Source organism: Eschrichtius robustus, chromosome 18 (genome assembly GCF_028021215.1).
Source record: "Eschrichtius robustus isolate mEscRob2 chromosome 18, mEscRob2.pri, whole genome shotgun sequence".
NCBI lineage: Eukaryota > Metazoa > Chordata > Mammalia > Artiodactyla > Eschrichtiidae > Eschrichtius > Eschrichtius robustus.
The window spans coordinates 67,295,098-67,317,243 of NC_090841.1; the positions used below are offsets into that span (position 1 = coordinate 67,295,098).

The 22,146-nt window shown below is 38.0% G+C and overlaps 1 protein-coding gene and 1 non-coding gene across 2 annotated transcripts in view; one reads left to right on the top strand and one right to left on the bottom strand.

Moving 5' to 3' along the window:
• LOC137751878 (ATP-binding cassette sub-family C member 4-like) overlaps nt 1-22,146 on the top strand; it is a 144,621-nt gene that overhangs the window by 120,831 nt on the left and 1,644 nt on the right. The window contains exon 24 of the mRNA XM_068526525.1: nt 6,820-6,954. The gene's annotated coding sequence lies outside the window, so the exon portion shown is untranslated. The remainder of the gene's footprint in view (nt 1-6,819; nt 6,955-22,146) is intronic.
• On the bottom strand, nt 17,405-17,529 carry LOC137752323 (U6atac minor spliceosomal RNA). The gene has a single exon (XR_011071164.1). It is a non-coding gene; the product is annotated as a U6atac minor spliceosomal RNA (small nuclear RNA).

Genomic DNA, 22,146 nt, shown 5'->3' on the forward strand with positions numbered 1-22,146 from the left:
TTCTTTTTTTTACAAATTGAAGGTTTGTCACATCTCTGTGTGGAGCAAGTCTATCAGTGCCATTTTTCCAACAATATTGCTCACTCCGTGTCTTTGTCACATTTTGGTAATTGTCACAGTATTTCAAACTTTTTCACCATCACTACATCTGTTATGGTGATCTGTGATCAGTGATCTTTGCTGTTACTACTATGACTTGCTAAAGACTCTGATGATGGTTAGTATTTTTTAGCAATAAATTATTTTTAAATTAAGGTCTGTACATTGTGTTTTTCCAAACATAATGCTATTGCACACTTGATAGGCTGCGGTATAGTGTAAACATAACTTCTATATGCCCTGGGAAATCAGGAAATTCATGCGACTCACTTTATTGCGATACTCACTTCATTCTGGTGTTCTGGAACTGAACCTGCAGTATCTCCGAGGGAAGCCTGTACCTCTTTCCTTTGTGGAAAGCAAGTGATTGTCTGTTCTGAAAGCTCTGTTTTTTCTTTTTAAAGTAATGACAGATTCCAGAAACCCAATCCAGAATATCAAACCATACTCTCAGGGATTGGGCCTGTATTTTTTTTTTTTAACATCTTTATTGGAGTATAATTGCTCTACAATGGTGTGTTAGTTTCTGCTTCATAACAAAGTGAATCAGCTGTACATATACATATATCCCCATCTCTTCCCTCTTGCATCTCCCTCCCTCCCACCCTCCCTATCCCACCCCTCTAGGTGGTCACAAAGCACCGAGCTGATCTCCGTGTGCTATGCAGCTGCTTCCCACTAGCTATCATTTTACATTTAGTAGTGTATATATGTCCATGCCACTCTCTCAGTTTGTCCCAGCTTACCCTTCCCCCTCCCCATGTCCTCAAGTCCATTCTCTAGTAGGTCTGCATCCTTATTCCCATCCTGCCCCTAGGTTCTTCATAACTTTTTTTTCTTTTTTTAGATTCCACATATATGTGTTAGCATACAGTGAGTTTATTTTTGTGTATGGTGTCAGGGAGTGTTCTAATTTCACACTTTTACATGTATCTGTCTAATTTTCCCAGCACCACTTATTGAAGAGGCTGTCTTTTCTCCATTGTATATTCTTGCCTCCTTTATCAAAGATAAGGTGACCATATGTGCGTGGGTTTATCTCTGGGCTTTCTATCCTGTACCATTGATCTATATTTCTGATTTTGTACAAGTACCATGATGTCTTGATTACTGTAGCTTTGTAGTATAGTCTGAAGTCAGGGAGCCTGATTGTTCCAGCTCCGGTTTTCTTTCTCAAGATTGCTTTGGCTATTCGGGGTCTTTTGTGTTTCCATACAAATTGTAAAATTTTTTGTTCTAGTTCTGTGAAGAATGCCATTGGTAATTTGATAGGGATTGCATTGAATCTGTAGATTGCTTTGGGTAGTATAGTCATTTTCACAACACTGATTCTTCTAATCCAAGAACATGGTATATTTCTCCATCTGCTTCTGTCATGTTTGATTTCTTTCATCAGTGTTTTATAGTTTTCTCAGTACAGGTCTTTTGCCTCCTTAGGTAGGTCTCTTCCTAGGTATTTTATTCTTTTTGTTGTGATGGTGAATGGGATTGTTTCCTTAACTTCTCTTTCTGATCTTTCGTTGTTAGTGTATAGGAATGCAAGAGATTTCTATGCATTAATTTTGTATGCTTCAGCCTTACCAAATTCATTGATTAGTTCTAGTATCTTTCTGGTGACATCTTTAGGATTTTCTGGGTATAGTATCATGTCATCTGCAAACAGTGACAGTTTTACTTCTTCTTTTCCAATTTGTTCCTTTTCTTTTTCTTTGATTGCCATGGGTAGGACTTCGAAAACTATATTGAGTAAGAGTGGCGAGAGTGGACATCCCTGTCTTCTTCCTGATCTTAGTGGAAATGCTTTCATTTTTTCACCATTGAGAATGATGTTTGCTGTGGGTTTGTCATATATGGCCTTTATTATGTTGAAGTAGGTTCCCTCTATGCCCATGTTCTGGAGAGTTTTTATCATAAATGGGTGTTGAATTTTGTCAAAAGCTTTTTCTGCATCTGTCAAGATGATCTTGTTTTTTATTCCTTAATTTGTTAATATGGTGTAGCACATTGATTTGCATATATTAAAGAATCCTTGCATCCCTGGGATAAATCCCACTTGATCATGGTGTATGATCCTTTTAATGTGTTGTTGGATTCTGTTTGCTGGTATTTTGTTGAGGATTTTTGCATCTGTGTTCATCAGGGATATTGGTCTGTAACTTTCTTTTTTCTGTGATATCTTCATCTGGTTTTGGTATCAGGGTGATGGTGGCCTCATAGAACGAATTTGGGAGTGTTCCTCCCTCTGCCATTTTTTGGAAGAGTTTGCGCAGGATAGGTGTTAGCTCTTTCTAAATGTTTGATAGAATTTGCCTGTGAAGCTGTCCAGTCCTGGACTTTTGTTTGTTGGAAGATTTTTAATTACAGTTTCAATTTCATTACTTGTGACAGGTCTGTTTATATTTTCTAATTATTCCTGGTTCAGTCCTGGAAAATTGTACCTTTGCAAGAATTTGTCCATTCCTTCTAGGTTGGCATATAGTTGCTCGTAGTAGTCTCTTATGATCCTTTGTATTTCTGAGGTGTCAGTTGCAATTTCTCCTTTTTCATTTCTAATTTTATTGATGTGCCCTCTCCCTTTCTTTCTTGATGAGTCTGGCTAAAGGTTTATCAGTTTTGTTTATCTTCTCAAAGAACCAGCTCTTAGTTTTATTGATCTTTGCTATTGTTTCCTTCATTTCTTTTTCATTTATTTCTGCTCTGATCTTTATGATTTCTTTCCTTCTACTGACTTTGGGTTTTCTTTGTTCTTCTTTTTCTGGTTGCTTTACGTGTAACGTTCGGTTTATTTCACATTTTTCTTGTTTCTTGAGGTGAGACTGAATTGCTATAAACGTCCCTCTTAGACCTGCTTTTGTGGCATCCCATAGGTTTTGGGTCATTGTGTTTTCATTGTCATTTGTTTCTTTTTTTTTTCTCTCTCTTTGATTTCTTCAGTGATCTCTTTGTTTTTTAGTACCACACAGTTTAGCCTCCATGTATGTGTGTTTTTTTAGTTTTTTTCCCTGTAATTCATTTCTAATCTTATAGCGTTGTGGTCGCAAAAGATGCTTGATACGATTTCAGTTTTCTTAAATTTTCTGAGGCTTGATTTGTGACCCAAGATGTCATCTATCCTGGAAAATGTTCCATGTGCACTTGAGAAGAAAGTGTATGCTGCCACTTTTGAGTGGAATGTCCTATAAATATCAATTAAATCTATCTGGTCTATTGTGTCATTTAAACCTTGTATTTCCTTATTTATTTTCTGTTTGGATGATCTGTCCATTGATATAAGTGAGGTGTTAAAGTCCCCTACTATCATTGTGTTACTGTTGATTTCCCCTTTTATGGTTGTTAGCATTTCCCTTATGTATCAAGGTGCTCCCATGTTGGGTGCATATTTACAGTTGTTACATCTCCTTCTTTGATCCCTTGATCATTATGTAGTGTCCTTCCTTGTCTCTTGTAACAGTCTTTATTTTAAAGTCTATTTTATCTGATATGAGTGTTGCTACTCCAGCTTTCTTTTGATTTCCATGTGCATGGAGTATTTTTTTCCATCCCCTCACTTTCAGTCTGTATGTGTCCCTAGGTCTGAAGTGGGTCTCTTGTGGACAGCACATATATGGGCCTTGTTTTTGTATCCATTCAGCCAGTCTGTGTCTTTTGGTTGAGGCATTTAATCCATTTACATTTAAGGTAATTATCAATATGTATGTTCCTGTAGCCATTTTCATAATTATTTTAGTTTTTTGTGCTTTTTTTGTGTGTGTGTGTGGGTCTTTTTCTTCTCATGTGTTTCCCGCCTAGAGGAGTTCCTTTAGCATTTGTTGTAAAGCTGGTGTGGTGGTGCTGAATTGTCTTAGCTTTTGCTTGTCTGTAAAGCTTTTGATTTCTTGGTCGAATCTGAATGAGATCCTTGCTGGGTAGAGTAATCTTGGTTGTAGGTTTTTCTCTTTCATCACTTGAAGTATATCCTGCCACTCCCTCCTGGCTGCAGAGTTCCTGCTGAAAAATAAGCTGATAACCTTATGGGGATTCCCTTGTATGTTATTTTTTGCTTTTCCCTTGCTGCTTTTAGTATTTTTTCTTTGAATTTAATTTTTGTTTGTTTGATTAACATGCATCTTGGTGTGTTTCTCCTAGGGTTTATCCTGTATGGGACTCTCTGAGATTCCTGGGTGGCTCTTTCCTTTCCCATGTTAGGGACGTTTTCGACTATAATCTCTTCGAATATTTTCTGAGACCCTCTCTTTTTCTCTTCTTCTTCTGGGACCCCTATAATTCGAATGTTGGTGTGTTAAGTGTTGTCCCAGAGGTCTCTGAGATTGTCTTCAATTCTTTTCATTCTTTTTTCTTTATTCTGCTCTGCGGTAGTTGTTTCCACTATTTTATTTTCCAGGTCACTTATCCATTCTTCTGCCTCATTTATTCTGCTATTGATTCCTTCTAGAGAATTTTTAATTTCATTTATTGTGTTGTTCATCATTGTTTGTTTGCTCTTCAGTTCTTCTAGGTCCTTGTTAAACGTTTCTTGTATTTTCTCCATTTTATTTCCAAGATTTTGGATCATCTTTACTATCATCACTCTGAATTCTTTTTCAGGTAGGTTGCCTATTTCCTCTTCATTTATTTGGTCTTATAGGTTTTTACCTTGCTCCTTCATCTGTAACATATTTTTTTGTCATCTTTTTTTTTTTTTTGATGGGTGGGACTATCTTCCTGTCTTACTGGTTGTTTGGCCTGAGGCTTCCAGCACTGGAGTTTGTAGGCCAGTCGTTCGGGGGTTGCTCCCATCCCCAGAGTCTGGTAGGTGCCCTAGTTGTGGGGAGATGTGAACTCTGCATCCCCCTACTCCACCATCTTGACCACTTTTCTGCCCTTAGGAGACTTAATAAATGTTTCCAGTTAAATGACATGGGATGGAATTAACTGCAGTACTAGGTATGGAAGAACAACCTGTGTCCTGTTCAGAGTTGCTGCATATTCTCTTAAGATACAGTTACTCTACATGAAGAACTAAGTACCACTTAACATCAGAACTATCTTTATAGCTATGTCATTTGGGCCAATTGTTTCAGATTCTTTTTTCCCCTCTAAAACCATTATGCAAAGCCACTAATAAGTAGAAAGGCAGAGTTAAGACCCCCTTCCTCTCCCTTTTAATTTTCAACTAGGGACATATCAATGTGCACAAAAGGGCTGAACGGCAGACAGCTGAAGAGAGAAAGAAAAAGAAGCAAAGAAAGATAACTTGTGAAAAAAGATTCAGATCCTCGGCAGTTCAGGTTGGGCTGTCCCTGGGCACTGTGCAGGCTGTGAGCACTAGAATTTGAAGCTGAATTTCTTACTTGCTTCTTTAGTCTTAGTCAAAGAAAAAATTGGAGTTCTAGGGATTTCTTCTGTGCAGAGAAATTCTGCTAATGCTGCTTATGTAGCAGCTCTTTTTGCCAGCCTTTCACTCTCAGAATAATAAACTACAATCAAAGCCAAGTTGACGAAGCATCTTAACCTCTCAGACAAGGGATTCTGCCCCTCTTAGCAACTAACATAATCCAGGACCCCGTCGACTGAAAAAGAAAAAAAAAAGCACAACCTGGAAGTTGAGAGTTATATTTTATGTGGTGGACATTGTGAAGGCTTAGGGACAAAGCATCTCATAACAGTGAGAAATGGTTCTGAAGAGGCAAGGGGATGAGCCAGGATATGTAAGAGTTTTTGCAACAAAAGACCAGGTAGTCAGAACATTAAAAGATTACTGTTAATCAAAGAAAACCAGACATCCCAAGTTAATGAATTTAGTGCTTTTCTATACATGGGAAGATGCAAGGTCTGGGCTCATTGAAATCATTCCTTTGATGTGCACCTCAGCTATCTGAGGCCAGTATCCTGTGTTTTTCTCATCCTGAGTCTCCTCAGGGTGCACTGTTGGGGGTGGCTGCACACATTCTGGTTCCATCCTGAGTTCCCTCAGGGCTTATTGTCAGGGCAGCTGTAATGTGGTGGCTTGATGGCTGCAACACCCTTTGTTCACTGATATGACAGGCAATTTTTTAGTTCACAACCCTAAAGAAATTCTGGAGGCATTTACTTTTTTCCCCAAATACTACTGAGATTCTATCAAACCAACTTAACAGTTAATTTGCTGTCAGGTCACTTCCATCTGGATTGTATGACATCAACCTGACTTTAGATAGAGTTTGATTTTCTTAAATCAAGAAATTTCCCAACTCTGTGTTTCTGTATAAATAGCCCTTAAAGCTCAGAGTCTGAGAGGTAAAAGCACTAACTAATGATAACCACCCCAAATGCCCTTGGCAGAATATAAAATGCCAGACTGCTGAGTGCTCTACTTGATGCACTGGGGTGACCTAAATGGGGGGGAAATCCAAAAGGGAGGGGATATATGTATATGTATGGCTGATTCATTTTGCTGTGCAGTAGAAGCTAACACAACATTGTAAAGCAACTGTACTCCAATAAAAATTAATTTAAAGAAATCATAGTCTAAAACTCATTTTTCTTCCTTTCCTATAGCATTATAGTAATAGAAGGTCAGGTTAGGCCTTTATCTGCCTAGTAAAACAAGTTAATCAAACCATTAAAACACCAGCCAGGCCTACCACCCAAACAGATTTTCTCTATTCTTCCCCTCCTGTTCCTTTACAAAATATTGTCTGAGTTATAATACTTTATTGTGAAACATTGTGTGCAATGGGTTTTTTTTCTGCTGATCAACAGGTTTTGGATTCAGGGAGATTGGAAGAATACGATAAGCCATATGATTTGCTGCAAGATAGAGACGGCCTATTTTACAAGATGGTGCAACAACTGGGCAAGGACGAGGCTGCTGCCCTCATTGAAACAGGAGAACAGGTAAGCCTGCCGCAGGGAGTTGTGATTAAAGTTCGTCTCCAGGATTTACTCTTCACACGATCTCCACCAGGGGTCTGGTGATAAGCACTCTGTGCCCTTTTCAATTAAAAGCCTCCAGAGACAAAGCTTCATGACTGGGTCTTAACAACACACTGCAAGTTGAAGGTGGGTCTGCTGAGCATCTGCAGAAGCGGTGAGGGTGGGGTGTAGGATGTGCACATGCACGTGTGCCTGAGAGATTTTGGATTGGACTTTCCACATGTTTGGACTTCATGGGTTCAGATTCCCATAGAGCACAGAACACTCTCATTTTGCAGACCCTCTACATTACATTCTGATTGGTGCTCAGCACATTGTGATACGAGTGCTGTCAAGGAACATCCAGGAAGTTTGAGGGGAAAAACATCTGGAATGTTTCTGGCCTAGGGAGATCTACCAGGGAAAGGTGTAGGTCACTTCTGTTTTCTAACCTTCTAGGAGTAAAGAAAACTCCTACATGATACTGTCACTTTCTCCCTAACTATTTGTTGTTTAGAATTACGTCCAGTTGCCCCCTTATGCTTCCTCTACCTTCTAGAAGATGAAATTGTCATCAGGACAAATCAAGAATTCACAGTACCCTAACACTGTAGTCTGAATGGTGCTTGAAGGTTTACAAAGTATTTTCTCAGAGATGAGATGTGTGAAAGCACTAAGCACTGTACATGGCGTGAGAAAAGGTGCTTGATGAGTAACATTTGGGTCACGTACCTTTCTAACAATGGTCAGGTGGTAGTATCTCCTACAGATGTGATAACTGAGGTCTGGTTTAAGGGTTAGCCATTGTCATGCAGCTGCCTGTAATTCTTTCTGGAACAAGGTGGGAGTGGGGTTGATGGAAGGATGGAGGGAAAGAGGGGAGGTCTGGTCTTCTTGCCCACTGAGATGCATGGCTCACGTGGGAAGAGGTTTCTGACTGTATATGATAAGTCTTCCCATCAAAACTTTATCTCTGGGCATTAAATTATGGGTGCATTTTTCCTCATTTATACTTTTCTGCATTTCTGCATAAAATTACTTGTATAATATTTAATCCATCACTTAAAGAAAACATGTCCCAGTATCTAAGTACTTCTTTAGAAAGGTTTATCTAAAATGTAGCCTAAGTTCCCTCTGTCACTGTTTCATCTCATTCCTCCTCCTTAGAAATGAAGAGCAGTACCTTCCACTGTTCATAGAGTAGGAAATGGTCCAGGGTCACAGAGCTGGCTGAAGAACGGGCAGAGTTGGAGTTCATATCTAGGTTTAGGGATGATGAAGTGTGTGTTCTGAACTTTTCATAAGTACTTATATTGTATGCAAACGTACAGAAGCTGCCCTTGGAGCCCTATATTTTTTTATGCCTGAAATTCACAGAGCACTTTCATTTACTAGAGTGAGACCTTCCTTCTGAAGATATGAAAATAATTTGAGATTCCCTGTATAACCTAGTCACAAAATGGCCAGGAATCTCCCAAACCCTTTTGGTCTTTTGACCTTAGGCATTTCACATCAAAGAGAGATGTCCCCACCTATGTGTCAAAGTCTTCACTTAAAAAGTCTCTTATAAGATAATAGGGTTCAACATCCTCATTTTACAGGTGAGGAAACTAAGGCCCCCTTAGAAGGAAGGTGGTCTTCTATATATAACTAGTGTTAAGCTAGCTTGCAGCAGATACACAATTTGAAATCTGTTCTTTCAGTATATGTTTTAAATCAACTGTAACATAAATACAAAAGCAGGGATAGGTCATAGAATTAGAAATCTTGTGATTCCTGGTCTAGTAATCCTGCACCTACTTTAAACAAGATTAGTGTTAAGTTACATTTGGGTAGTTCTTTATAATTTATTTTACATACTTCTCGCATGTATGATTGCACTTAATCCTCATCACGGTCCTTTTTTATCCCCCGTCATGGATGAGGAGACTGGGTCCAGGGCTCACCTAAGGTCACAGAGCTGGTCCAGGGAGCGCAGGGGGTGAATTGGTGGGGGAGGCTGAGTTCCACCCTAGGCACTCTGCTCTGTGTCGAGCCTGAGAATGCTGCTCCTTTCGTGGTAGCCAAGGAGGGGCCAGTCACCCAAGTTCACAGGGTGGCAGAACATCACTCTTGGATTTCAGTCCTGCCACTGGCTCAGGTCACCTCTACAGAAAGACATAAGGAAATACGTATCTTGATTCCCATCCTAGTTGAATATCCTCTTGACGTTATTTCTACATATGCTCAGTCCTCTTAGGAGAACAACCTGTCAGATTGTCAACTTTTTAAACGTGCAAGCATCAGATATCAATGCGTTGTTCAGAGCTGTAACACAGGGAGGACTAGCCTAAGGCAACAAGCTTTTCACTCTAACAGAACAGAATTCATTCATTTGAAAAGAAAACATCTGGGGAGAGGTGCTTCCAAGTCACATTTTCTTGACCACATAGTTGCTTCTCTGAAAACGTTGGTGCAGGCAAGCTGAATCACTGTCTGATTGACCCTTTTAGATGATCCATGAAATCGTAGAGAAAGTACTTTTTAGATACATAAAGCTGAATGATGCGTTAGTTTGCTAGGGCTGCCATACAAGGACCACGTAGTATGCGACTTAAACAATAGACATTTATTTCCTCACAGCTCTGGAGGTTGGAAGTCTGAAGTTAAAGTGTTGGTAGGGTTGTTTTCCTCTGAGGCCTCTCTCCTTGGCTTGGAGATGCTGTCTTCTCTCTGTGTCTTTGCATGGTCATCCCTCTGTGTGCCTGTGTCCTAATCTCTTTTTATAAGGACACCAGTCAGATTAGGGCCCACCTGTATGAGACTTCATTTTAACTTATTCACCTCTTTAAAGATCCTGTCTCTAAATACAGTCACGTTCTGAGGTACTGGGGATTAGGACTTCAACATATAAAATAGAAGGTGACAGGACTCAGCCCATAACAAAGGATGAATGCCTGTCATTCACTTTCTTCTGTGATGAAGCAGACATGATTGAGGTTCTTTGGAAGTTTCTTTGTTCCCAGTGTGTAACAGAGGTGTCATTCTATCTACTCATGAAATCACTAGATACAACCCAAAAGTTATGAAATCCTAATATCCTAGGAGCCTGGACCAGTTTGAATAGGTGCAGGAGGCACTTAGCAGCCGTGTGGCCTCGTGTCCCCCAAGGTCTCTGAGCCTCAGGGTCCTCACCTGTATGCAGTGCAGGGATTACAGCACTGCCTGGCTTCTTCACACTTATTACATGGATCAGATGAGATAGCAGATGCCTCAGTGCTTTGAGAATATAGAGCATTTTACAGTATAAAATGGGATCATTTTTTAAAAGGCTATAGATTAAACCCTTCCCTCCCAATAATAATAAAAAAATGCATCCACAGTTCTTTTAAGTAGCTTTAGAGACTCTAAATAATTCAAATGTATTATTTTTAATAATCAGTTTTTAAACAAATGATACATCTAATGCTACAAAATTCAAAAACTTTACTTTTTTTTAATCTTTGTACATTTTTTATTTCATACATTTGTCATGTTTAAGAGAATTTGGCATATTAGAATAGTGAGTACAATTTAAAATATCTAGTTACTAATTTACACTTGTGATCTTAAGATGAAAAGTATAAAAATATTTTATCACAACTTATACACTATATTTATGAGTCTACATTATTAGAGTTGGGTTTTATCTTTATTAGAGTATAATTGCTTTACAATGTGTTTTCTGCTGTAGAACAAAGTGAATCAGCTATATGTATACATATATCCCCATGTCCCCTCCCTCTTGCATCTCCCTCCAACCCTCCCTATGCCACCCCTGTGTGCTCACAAAGCACTGAGCTGATCTCCCCGTGTGATGCAGCTGCTTCCCACTAGCTAGCTATTTTACATTTGGTAGTGTATATATGTCCATGCCACTCTTACTTCGTCCCAGCTTACCCTTCCCCCTCCCCGTGTCCTCAAGTCCATTCTCTACATCTGTGTCTTTATTCCTGTCCTGCCCCTAGGTTCATCAGAACCACTTTTTTTTTTCAGATTCCATTTTTATGTAAAAACTTTACTTTTTTAAATAGGTTTTTAAAATTTATGAATAAGTCACTCTGCGACTCCTGTCATCACACAGCTCCTCCCCCAGCACAATTGTTGACTGTTCTGTTGACATGTTCTGTGCATCAGTAAGAACTTGTGCATACGTAACGTGGCCTTCCTTGTTTTTAAGCGCAAATGATAGCTGTTCCTTGCTTTTTTCATTTAATGTTATATCTCAGATTATATTCATATAGTTACCTCATTCTTTTTAATGGCTACATAGTATTTATGCTCTTTCCATTCCCTACTCCTCATTTTCCCTTCTAATGAACTGTTACAGTTTTATGTTTTTTCCCCCAAAGAAGGAACTCTCACATTCACTTACTACTTGTATTCTTTTTGATTATTTATCACTTTCTGTGTTTTGTCTTTAATCATTCCTTCCTTCGGTTTATTTTGTTGTTTCTTCTTACTTCTTGAATACATTTGTTTTCTTTCTTATTTATTAATATAAACATTTTAAGGCTGTGAACTTTTCTCTGAATACTGTTCTAGCTATATCCCATAGGTTCTGGTGTGTAGTGCTTTCATCATAGTTACGTTTTTATTTATAGATTCTGCAATTTTGGTTGTCATTTTCTCTTTGGCCTAAGATTTAAGAGATCTTTAAAATTTCCTGTGGATAGAGGATTTTTTTATGTTTGTATGTTTTCTATTTTACTCATTTCATTGCCTTATGATTAAAAAAAAAAAAAGTTCTCTGTACCATTTCCACCCAGAAACAGTGTTTAATAATACTTTAAGTTCTAGTACATAGGTAGTTTTTGTGAATGTTCTTTGGGCATTTAAAAAGATGGACTATTGGCTATTGAAGGTATAGAGGTTAATTTTTAATTATAGTGATTTTATTAATTACATTATTTAGGTTTTCTCTATTCTTATTTATTTTGATCCATTTGATGTGACTTGGACCTAGAGAAGTGAATTAGTCTCATACTGTACCAAGTTTCACTTTATAGTTCTTGTAATTTTTGTTTTGATAATTTCAGTGCTATAATTTTTCAGTCCCTAGATATTCATGACTTAGGTTTTCACTATGAATTACATTTTCTACTTTAAAGTACCTTTCTTTTTTTGTTTTGTTTTAAATTTTATTGGAGTATAGTTGATTTACAATGCTGTGTTACTTTCAGGTGCACAGCAAAGTGATTCAGTTATACATATATTCATTCTTTTTCAGATTCTTTTCTCATATAGGTTATCACAGAATACTGAGTAGATTTCCCTGTGCTATTCAGTAGGTCCTTGTTGGTTATCTATTGGGTTGGCCAAAACGTTCAGTTTTTTCCATAAGTCAGCTCTAGTAGTGCTTAGTTGTCTTTAACTTCATTCAAAACAATTTTGTTAGATTGTGACAGCTGTCGTATCAGCGTGTATTTAAAAAAATAACTTAAAATTGGTGAATTTTTGTGTAGCCATTTTAATATTTAAGATGGAAGAAAAAAGCAACATTTTCGGCATATTATGCTTTATTATTTCAAGAAAGGTAAAAGCACAATTGAAATGCAAAAAAAGATTTGTGCAGTGTATGGAGAAGGTGCTGTGACTGATTGAATGTTGCCAAAAGTGGTTTGCGAAGTTTCGTGCTGGAGATTTCTCGCTGGACAATGCTCCACGGTTGGGTAGACCAGTTGAAGTTGACAGCGATCAAATCAAGACATTAATTGAGAACAATCAACGTTATACCATGCAGGAGATAGATGACATACTCAAAATATCCAAATCAAGCACTGAAAATCATTTGCACCAGCTTGGTTATGTTAATCGCTTTGATGTTTAGTTTCCACATAAATTAAGCACAAAAAACTTTCTTGACCATGTTTCCACATGCGATTCTCTACTGAAACTAATGAAAAGGTTCCGTTTTTAAAACAAATTGTGACGGGCGATGAGAAGTGGATACTGTACAGTAATGTGGAATGGAAGAGATTGTGGGGCAGCTGAAATGAACCACCACCAACCACACCAAAGGCACCGGTGGTCTTCATCCAAAGAAGGTGATGTTGTGTATATGGTGGGATTGGAAGGGAGTCCTCTATTATGAGCTCCTTCCAGAAATCCAACAATTAATTCCAACACGTTCAGCTGATGCCAAAATCTTGGCTCTCTGTTCACCAATGCCAAAAAGAAATACGAAGAGTTTTAGCAGAACGAGAAAAAGTAGCTTTTATTCTTTACCAGGCAAAGAGAGGATACAGCAGGCTACCACCTCAAGAACTGTGCTCCCCCATCCCTGGGGAATAGGGAAAGGTTTTATAGGCCAAGACTCCATGGTCTGGGGTAGGTGATAAGGCTCAAACTAATGAAGGTCTTGCATTTCCTTCTTCTGCAAATTTATGGCCAAAAGCTGGCATCAGGTGGCTCAGCAACCAGGTCCGGTGTCCCTTAAGTTATCAGCCATGACCTTGTTTTTGAAATGCAGAGTGCTACAGGGGAGTGTAGGGGGAGAAGAATGCTAGGTGCCGAGTATAATTCATATGGAGTCACAGAGTAATTGGCTTTGTTTAGCTTTGTGAAGGACAAGTCTAGCTACAAGTGTTTGTTAGTAGTAACAGCTAAAGAATAACCAAGACTGCTTAACTCTTGCAGGCCTGTTTGGCTGCTACGTGCCTAAGGCCATTTACTCATTTCTGGTTTTGCTGCAACACTGCTCCCAATGAGACCAACTGAAAGCAGCGCTGGACGAAAAGCATCTGGAATTAGTCAACAGAAAATGCATAATCTTCCATCAGGATAATGCAAGACTGCATGTTTTTTTGATGACCAGGTGAAAACCATTACAGCTTGGCTGGGAAGTTCTGATTCATCTGCCATATTCACCAGACACTGCACCTTCAGATTTCCATTTATTTCGGTCTTTACAAAATTCTCGTAATGGAAAAAGTTTCAGTTCCCTGGAAGTCTATAAAAGGTACCTGGAACAGTTCTTTCCTCAAACAGACAAAAAGTTTTAGGAAGATGGAATTATGAAGTTGCCTGAAAAAAGGCAGAAAGTAGTGGAACAAAACGGTGAATACATTGTTCAATAAAGTTCTTGGAGAAAATGAAAAATGTCTTATTTTTACTTAAAAACTGAAGGAATTTTTTTGGCCAACCCAAAGTTTTACATATAGTAGTGAGCGTATGTTAATCCCAAACTCCTGATTTATCCCTCCTCCCCCCACGTTTCCCCTTTGGTAACCAACAGTTTGTTTTCTATGTCTGTGAGTCTATTTATGTATTGTAAATAACTTCATTTGTATCATTTTTTAAAGATTCTACATATAAGTGATATCACAGGATATTTGTCTTTCTCTGTCTGACTTACTTCACTTAGTTATGATAATCTCTAGGTCCACACATGTTGCTGCAGATGGCATTATTTCATTCCTTATGGCTGAGTAATATTCCATTGTATATATATGCCGTGTCTTCTTTATCCATTCATCTGTCAAAGGACATTTAGGTTGCTTCCACGTGTTGGCTATTGTAAATAGTGCTGCAATGAACACTGGGGTGTATGTATCCTTTTGAACCATGGTTTTCTCCAAATATATGCCCAGGAATGGGATTCCTGGATAATATGGTAGTTCTATTTTTAGTTTTTTAAGGAACTTCCATACTGTTCCCCATAGTGGTTGTACCAATTTACATTCCCACCAATAGTGTAGTAGGGTTCCCTTTTCCTCCACACCCTTGCCAGCATTTATTGTTTTAGGCTTTCTGATGACGGCCACTCTGACCAGTGTGAGGTGATACCTCATTGTAGTTTTGATTTGCATTTCTCTGATAATTAGTGATGTTGAGCATCTTTTCACATGCTTTATGGTCATCTGTATGTCGTCTTTGGAGAAATGTCTATTTAGGTCTTCTGCCCACTTTTGATTGGGTTGTTTGGGTTTTTTTTCTTTTTTTGATACTGAGCTATATGAACTGTTTGTGTATTTTGGAAATTAATACCTTGTTGGTCATCACATCATTTGCAAATATTTTCTCCCAGTCCGTAGGTTGTCTTTTCATTTTGTTTATTGTTTCCTTTGCTGTGCAAAGCTTTTAAGTTTAATTAGGTCCCATGTGCATATTTTTGTTTTTATTTTCATTACTCTAGCGAGTGGATCAAAAAAGACATTTCTGCAATTTATGTCAGAGTTCTGCCTATGTTTTCGTCTAAGAGTTTTATAGCCTTACATTTTTTTGTGTTTATGGTGTTTGAGAATGCTCTAATTTCATTCTCTTACATGTAGCTGTCCAGTTTTCCCAGTGCCACTTAATTAAAGAGACTGTCTTTTCTCCATTGTACAGTCTTGTCTCCTTTCTCATAGGTTAATTGACAAAACTATAGGTGTGTGGATTTATTTCTAGGCTTTCTATCCTGTTCCATTGATCTATATTTCTGTTTGTGCACCAGTACCATACTGTTTTGATGACTGTAGCTTTGTAGTATAGTCTGAAGTCAGGGCACATGATTCCTCCAGCTCCGTTTTTCTTTCTCAGGATTGCTTTGGCTATTCAGGGTCTTCTGTGATTCCATACAAATTAAAAATTTTTTTGGTTCTAGTTCTGTGGAAAATATCATTGGTGACTTGATAGGGATTGCACTGAATCTGTAGATTGCCTTGGGTAGTATAGTCATGTTGACAATATTGATTCTTCCAATCCAAGAATATGGTATATCTTTCCATCTGTTTGTGTCAGCTTCGATTTTTTTCATCAGCGTCTTATAGTTTACAGAGTACAAGTCTTTTGTCTCCTTAGGTAGGTTTATTCCTAGGTATTTTATTCTTTTTGATGCAATGGTAAATGGGGTTGTTTCCTTAATTTCTCTTTCTGATCTTTTGTTGTTAGTATATAGGAATGCAAGACATTTCTGTGTGTTACTTTAGTATCCTGCGTTAAGGAATTCATTGATGTGTTCTAGTAGTTTTCTGGTGGCATCTTTAGGATTTTGTATGTATAGTATTATGTCATCTGCAAACAGTGCCAGTTTTACTTCTTTCCAATTTGGATTCCTTTTCTTTCTTTTTCTTCTCTGATTGCCATGGTTAGGACTTCCAAAACTATGTTGAATAAAAGTGGTGAGAGTGCACATCCTTGTCTTGTCCTGATCTTAGAGGGAATGCTTTCAGCTTTTTACCATTGAGCATGTTGTTAGCTGTGGGTTTGTCATATATGGCCTTTATTATGTTAAGGCAGTTTCCCTCTGTGCCTACTTTCTGGAGAGTTTTTATCATAAATGGGTGTTGAATTTTGTCAAAAGCTTTTTCTGCATCTCTTGAGATGATCATATGGTTCTTATTCCTCAGTTTGTTAATGTGGTGTATCACACTGATTGATTTGCGAATACTGAAGAATCCTTGCATCCCTGGGATAAATCCCACTTGATCATGGTGTATGATCCTTTTAATGCGTTGTTGGATTCTGTTGGCTAGTATTTTGTTGAGGATTTTTGCATCAATGTTCATCAGAGATATATAGCCTGTAATTTTCTTTTTTTGTGGTATTCTTTGTCTGGTTTTGGAATCAGGGTGGTGGTGGCCTCATAGAATGAATTTGGCAGTGTTCCTCCCTCTGCTATATTTTGGAAGAGTTTGAGAAGGATAGGTGTTAGCTCTTCTCTAAATGCTTGATAGAATTCACCTGTGAAGCCATCTGGTCCTGGGCTTTTGTTTGTTGGAAGATTTTAAATCACAGTTTCAATTTCAGTGCTTGTGATTGGTCTGTTTATATTTTCTATTTCTTCATGGTTCAGTCTCAGAAGGTTGTACCTTTCTAAGAATTTGTCCATTTTTTCCAGGTTGTCCATTTTATTGGCATATAGTTGCTTGTAGTAGTCTCTTATGATCCTTTGTATTTCTGTGGTGTCAGTTGTAACTTCTTTTTCATTTCTAATTTTATTGATTTGAGCCCGCTCCCTTTTTTTCTTGATGAGTCTGGCTAAAGGTTTTTCAATTTTATCTTTTCAAAGAACCAGCTTTTACTTTCATTGGTCTTTTCTGGTTTTCTTTGTCTCTATTTCATTTATTTCTGCTCTGATCTTTATGATTTCTTTCTTTCTACTAATTTGGGTTTTGTTTGTTCTTCTTTCTCTAGTTGCTTTAGGTGTAAGGTTAGGTTGTTTATTTGAGATTTTTCAAATAAACTTCCCTCTTCAAACTGCATTTGCTGCATCCCATAGGTTTTGGCTTGTTGTGTTTTCATTTTTCTCTAGGTATTTTTTGATTTCCTCTTTGATTTCTTCAGTGATCCATTGGTTGTTTAGTAACATATTGTTTAGCCTCCACGTGTTTGTGTTTTATACATTTTTTTTTCTGTAATTGATTTCTAATCTCATAGTGTTGTGATCAGAAAGGATGCTGGATATGATTTCAGTTTTCTTAAATTTACCAAAAAATGATGGTTAGATGCCCTGAAGCAGGTGGCAATGCCTTAACCATTTGCTGTTGTCAGGCCCAAGAACCTCTTCCATCCTTGTCAAGGGGAGTGCTAACCTTCTCTTCTTTCATACAACACTAAAGTGCCTTTCTTTGATTCATTTAATGTTTCTGGCCCTGAATCCAACCTGGTTCAAAACTGAAATTAAGTCCCCAGTTTTCATTTGCCTGATATGTCTTTGTCTTTTGATATCAGATTGTAGATGTGTCTCCTGCAATGCGCCAAGTATTATAGTTAGGTTTAGCTCTGAGATTTAATCTTAGCCCTTAGGGGTATGTTTTATCTTAGTTCTGTTATGCTTTCAGTTTTTAGTATTCTTTTTTTTTAAAACCTTTTATTTTGTAGTCTGTAATTTTTGGATTTTTGTTGTTTTGTGTGTTGCTTTAATTTCTTCCAGGAATACTTTATTTCCTTATTATTGACTCCACATTATAAACACTGACATGTTTCCCTTTTCTCCATTCTACCAACAAATTTTAGTTGTTTAAATGGTTCTTCTACTGTTTACCTTCAAATCTTTAAAAATACTTAAACCTCTATTATTTTACTTACCTGTGTCAAATGATACTTTTTGCATCTCTAGTTGACTAAAGTTTGTTCTTTGTATACTGTTTTTAAAAGTTTGGGTTGTGAGTCCTTAGTGGGCCTGTGAAATCCATTTAGTCAGTCATGACCAGCATGTTTTAAGAAATGAAACAGAAAAGAATGGAATGGATGAAGAATAGCAATGTATCTTTCCTAGTAATAGTAAATATTTCATTAAATTCCTTTCAGGATAGATGAATATAAATATAGACAGTGAATCTGTACTGGTACTCAACGTGAATTTAAATGTATTTACTACTGTGGGCGGCAGTACAAATAAAAGTTTGAAAACAAGGCTCTATATCATCTTAAAGAGGGTGCATTGAAGTTAGAATCCCTGACTTATTGTAAATATAGTTAACCCTTGAATAGTACAGGTTTGAACTGCACAGGTTAACTTGTATTCACTTTTTAAAAAATTTGTACTGCAGTACTACATGATCCACAGTTGGTTCGATCTGTAGATATGGAGGGTGACTACAGTGTTATATACAGACTGTCCAGAGGATCAGCGCCCTAACCTCTATGTTGCTCAAGGGTTAACTGTATGAAATATTTACCTCCTGTATCTCTAATTTGATAAAACTTGATCTTCTTTCCTGGATTCTTAAAAGATTCTTTCTTATTTTGAAGGTCATTAGATTCTTTCTTATTTTGAAGGTCATTAGTTTTTCCTAGGACATCATGCACTCTTGATCTCTAGATTCAAGTCTTTTATTTCTGAGCATTTGCTTGAATTACATCTTTGAATTTATTTGATTAGACTCTCCTCTTTAGCTATCTATAATGTGTATGTTGCTGTCCTTTGTCTATTTTATAAAGCTATTATCTCCTTAATCCTTTTAAATTTTTCATTAATTTACAGTTATTTGCCTTGCTTTCTCAATCCTATCCTCCATGTCTCATGTTGTTTTTTCAGCAGTGACTAATCTTCATGCTGCCTTTTAGAATGATCATTTCTTTGATGTTTTCATTTTTCTCTTCCATTTCACTTTCGGCCTCTGTCAACTCATGTTTCATCATTGTTGCTGTGCCATGTTTTCCTGTACTCTTGGATATCCACAGGTTGGTTGATCTACTACATCTTGTTTGAATGTATTATATTTTTTTATAATTTTCATCTTTTCAGTATTTTTTCATCCATCATATGCTCATCTTATTCCTTGTCTTCATTTTTGTTTGTGTCTTTTACAGATCCTATACTACTTTTTTATTACTGTTATTCCTACTACTCTACTCACCTCTGAATTGAGTTTTTTTTAGACCATGTATCTGTGGGATAGTTGTGGCTAGGGCATCATTTGAGGCTAAAGGGAATTCTCTGTGCTTAACACAGAAGTTCCACATGGCCTAGAGAGAAAAAATAAGCGAGTGAGAGAGAAATCGAGAACACATATTCATTTAGCCTGTATTCCTCCCTAGCCTGCAGAGATGGGCAGTCAATGGTGCTTGCATTTCAAAATCTCTCTTCTCCTAGGACCTCACCAATATACATGCTTCCGGCAAAGATACTGATTCTATATGATTCCTCACTGGCATTTGCCCCTTAGTTGGAGAGCTATGTTCTCCCATGATGCTGAGATCTGTTCCCCTTACGTACCATCTCTGTCATGCCACAGCCCACTGGATCCAGCTGCTTAATGTAGCCTGTCCAGATATTTTGTCACTTGGAATTTCAAATGACTCCTGATTTCATCAAAGATTGGGCTTATTTCTTATCTCCCAATATCCTTGCTGTTTAGGGTGATTTCTGAAAGGATAAGGGAAAAGAGTATTCATTATTCCGTTAAGTTAAAAGCAAAAATCCTTTCTAACTCTACAGCATTCTTTTACTTTGGTAATATACCTGCCAGTATGTACACAAAGTTAGACCTGCTTTCAAGACGAGGAGTTTGAGGGTTACTGGGATTGAACTAGGGCCATGCAGTTCAGGGAGAATGAACGTACAGTCTTGAGCCAGAATTCTACATATGTTGAAGCACTGCTTGCTGGCTTTTATCCACGCAGGTGAGCTTTTATTGCTCTGTTGCTCTTAGTAAGATCTAATTTCATGATGGTGGTTTTATTTACAAGCTGGAGTTTAAGTACTAGACTGTTTTAACCTACATTGGAGGAACTATAATGAACCACACCCAAGAGAAGAAGGGGAAGAGGGCCAAGAAACCCACCACTCACTGGTCTTATGTTCTGCTTACCATGAATTGAATATTTTTGGCGTTATCTCTTTTAATCTTCACAACCATTCTGAGCTGGCATTATATTATCCCTCAGATGGAGAAACTGAGGCAGAAGAACCTAGGTAACTTCTCAAAGTCACAGGTTAGAAAGTAATTTTTTAACCACCTTTCTGCCACCCAGGTTACCATGTTCACTGAGCTAAATGTGTCTCAACTGGGCTTCTTTTAAGATAAAACTACAAGATTCACTCAAGGGCCTCTGAGATGTTCTGTTTTCATCATTCAATCTGACTGACGCTGCTACTTTCTGTGGACTAAGGGGCCGCGTCTCTGAGCAGCATCATAATCACGCCCAACACTTAGCTCAGCATGCTTTAAACCTGCAGTTTGTGGCCATCACTTAGTTCCTATGAGGTAGGTCATTGTCTCATTTCACAAATGTGGTAGCCAGTGTGGAGAAAGCTTAAGTGATCTTTCCAGGGTCAGCAGTGGTTCCAGGAGAGAGAGAGAGAGAGAGAGAGAGGTGAGATTGGGCCTCTCCATTCAGGCTCAGCCCATCCACAAGGACTCTGCTAACAAGCGTTCAGTCATCTCAACTCTCTTCATAACCCACCCTATGAAAAAGATGCCTTCTTTCACTTCTGCTGTCAGCCAGAGTGTAGCCTATACCATGAGAAAGAGAAGGGTCGAATCAAGGCTTTTATACACAGAAAGCTTATTTTCAGTATTCAGTTTCAATTATTGCAGACCATGAAGCAAAGGCCATTTTGGTTAAAAGGTGCTAGTAATAACATTTTCTGGGCTCCCCTGGTGGCACAGTGGTTACGAGTCCACCTGCCAATGCAGGGGACACGGGTTCAAGCCCTGGTCTGGGAAGATCCCACATGCCGCAGAGCAACTAAGCCCATGCGCCACAACTACTGAGCCTGCGCTCTGGAGCCCGTGAGCCACAACTACTGAGCCTACGTGCCACAACTACTGGAGCCCGTGCTCCATAAACAAGAGAAGCCACCGCAATAAGAAGCCCACGCACTGTAACGAAGAGTAGCCCCCGCTCACCGCAACTAGAGAAAGCCTGCACGCAGCAACGAAGACCCAACACAGCCAAAAATAAATAAATTAATTTAAAAAATTTTTTTCTTTTAAAAAATTGCATTGAGAAGAGTTTGGGAGGACCATCAAGCAGTAGAAAGTTAAAAGTATTTCCATTTGTTTTTTGGCTGTTTTTAGTTTCACCAAGAGAGTACATAATAGATAACCACACAAAATATGGCTAGCTTTAAAAAATGGAGGAGAGAGATCATATGCAATTAGCCTACCCCCAAAGGCCTTATTTTTTAAAATTCTTGCATTATAATGGAAATAGCCTCAGATTTCACCCAGTGGGGTCCACGCATTCTTGGAGAACTTCTTATTTTTCTCCTTAACTTAAGGAACATTTTAATATATAGCATTTCATATTCAGTGCTGTTTGGAGGCGGGTAGCAAGTATGCAAGCAACAAGAGAAGAAGAAAGTACACTTGATATGAAGGTAGGTGTCTCAGTGCTTTTCTATTTCATGTGTGATGTCCATTATCTCTTGTGATAACTTTGTTGACAGCACCCACAAAAATGTATTTGGTCCCAGGTTTTTATAAAATAGATCCGTAATCCTATGTTTAGGCGACTCAGATACTGACACTAGTCAGCCTCAGATAGATGGTACATTTTCTGTTACAAAAGACTCAAACAAAACATTTCACATTCTTCTTTGGGGGAAAAAAATGACATTTGAAGTCCTTTTTCAAAGAAATACATTTTGAGATAACAGCTTACAAACCTTGACATTATTTCATTTTGTTCTGCACATCTGTCAAGGAACTGAGATACAATACAGCTACTAAAAACTGATGATTGTGGAACAGAGAAACTTGGCAGCATTTCATTTCCTTT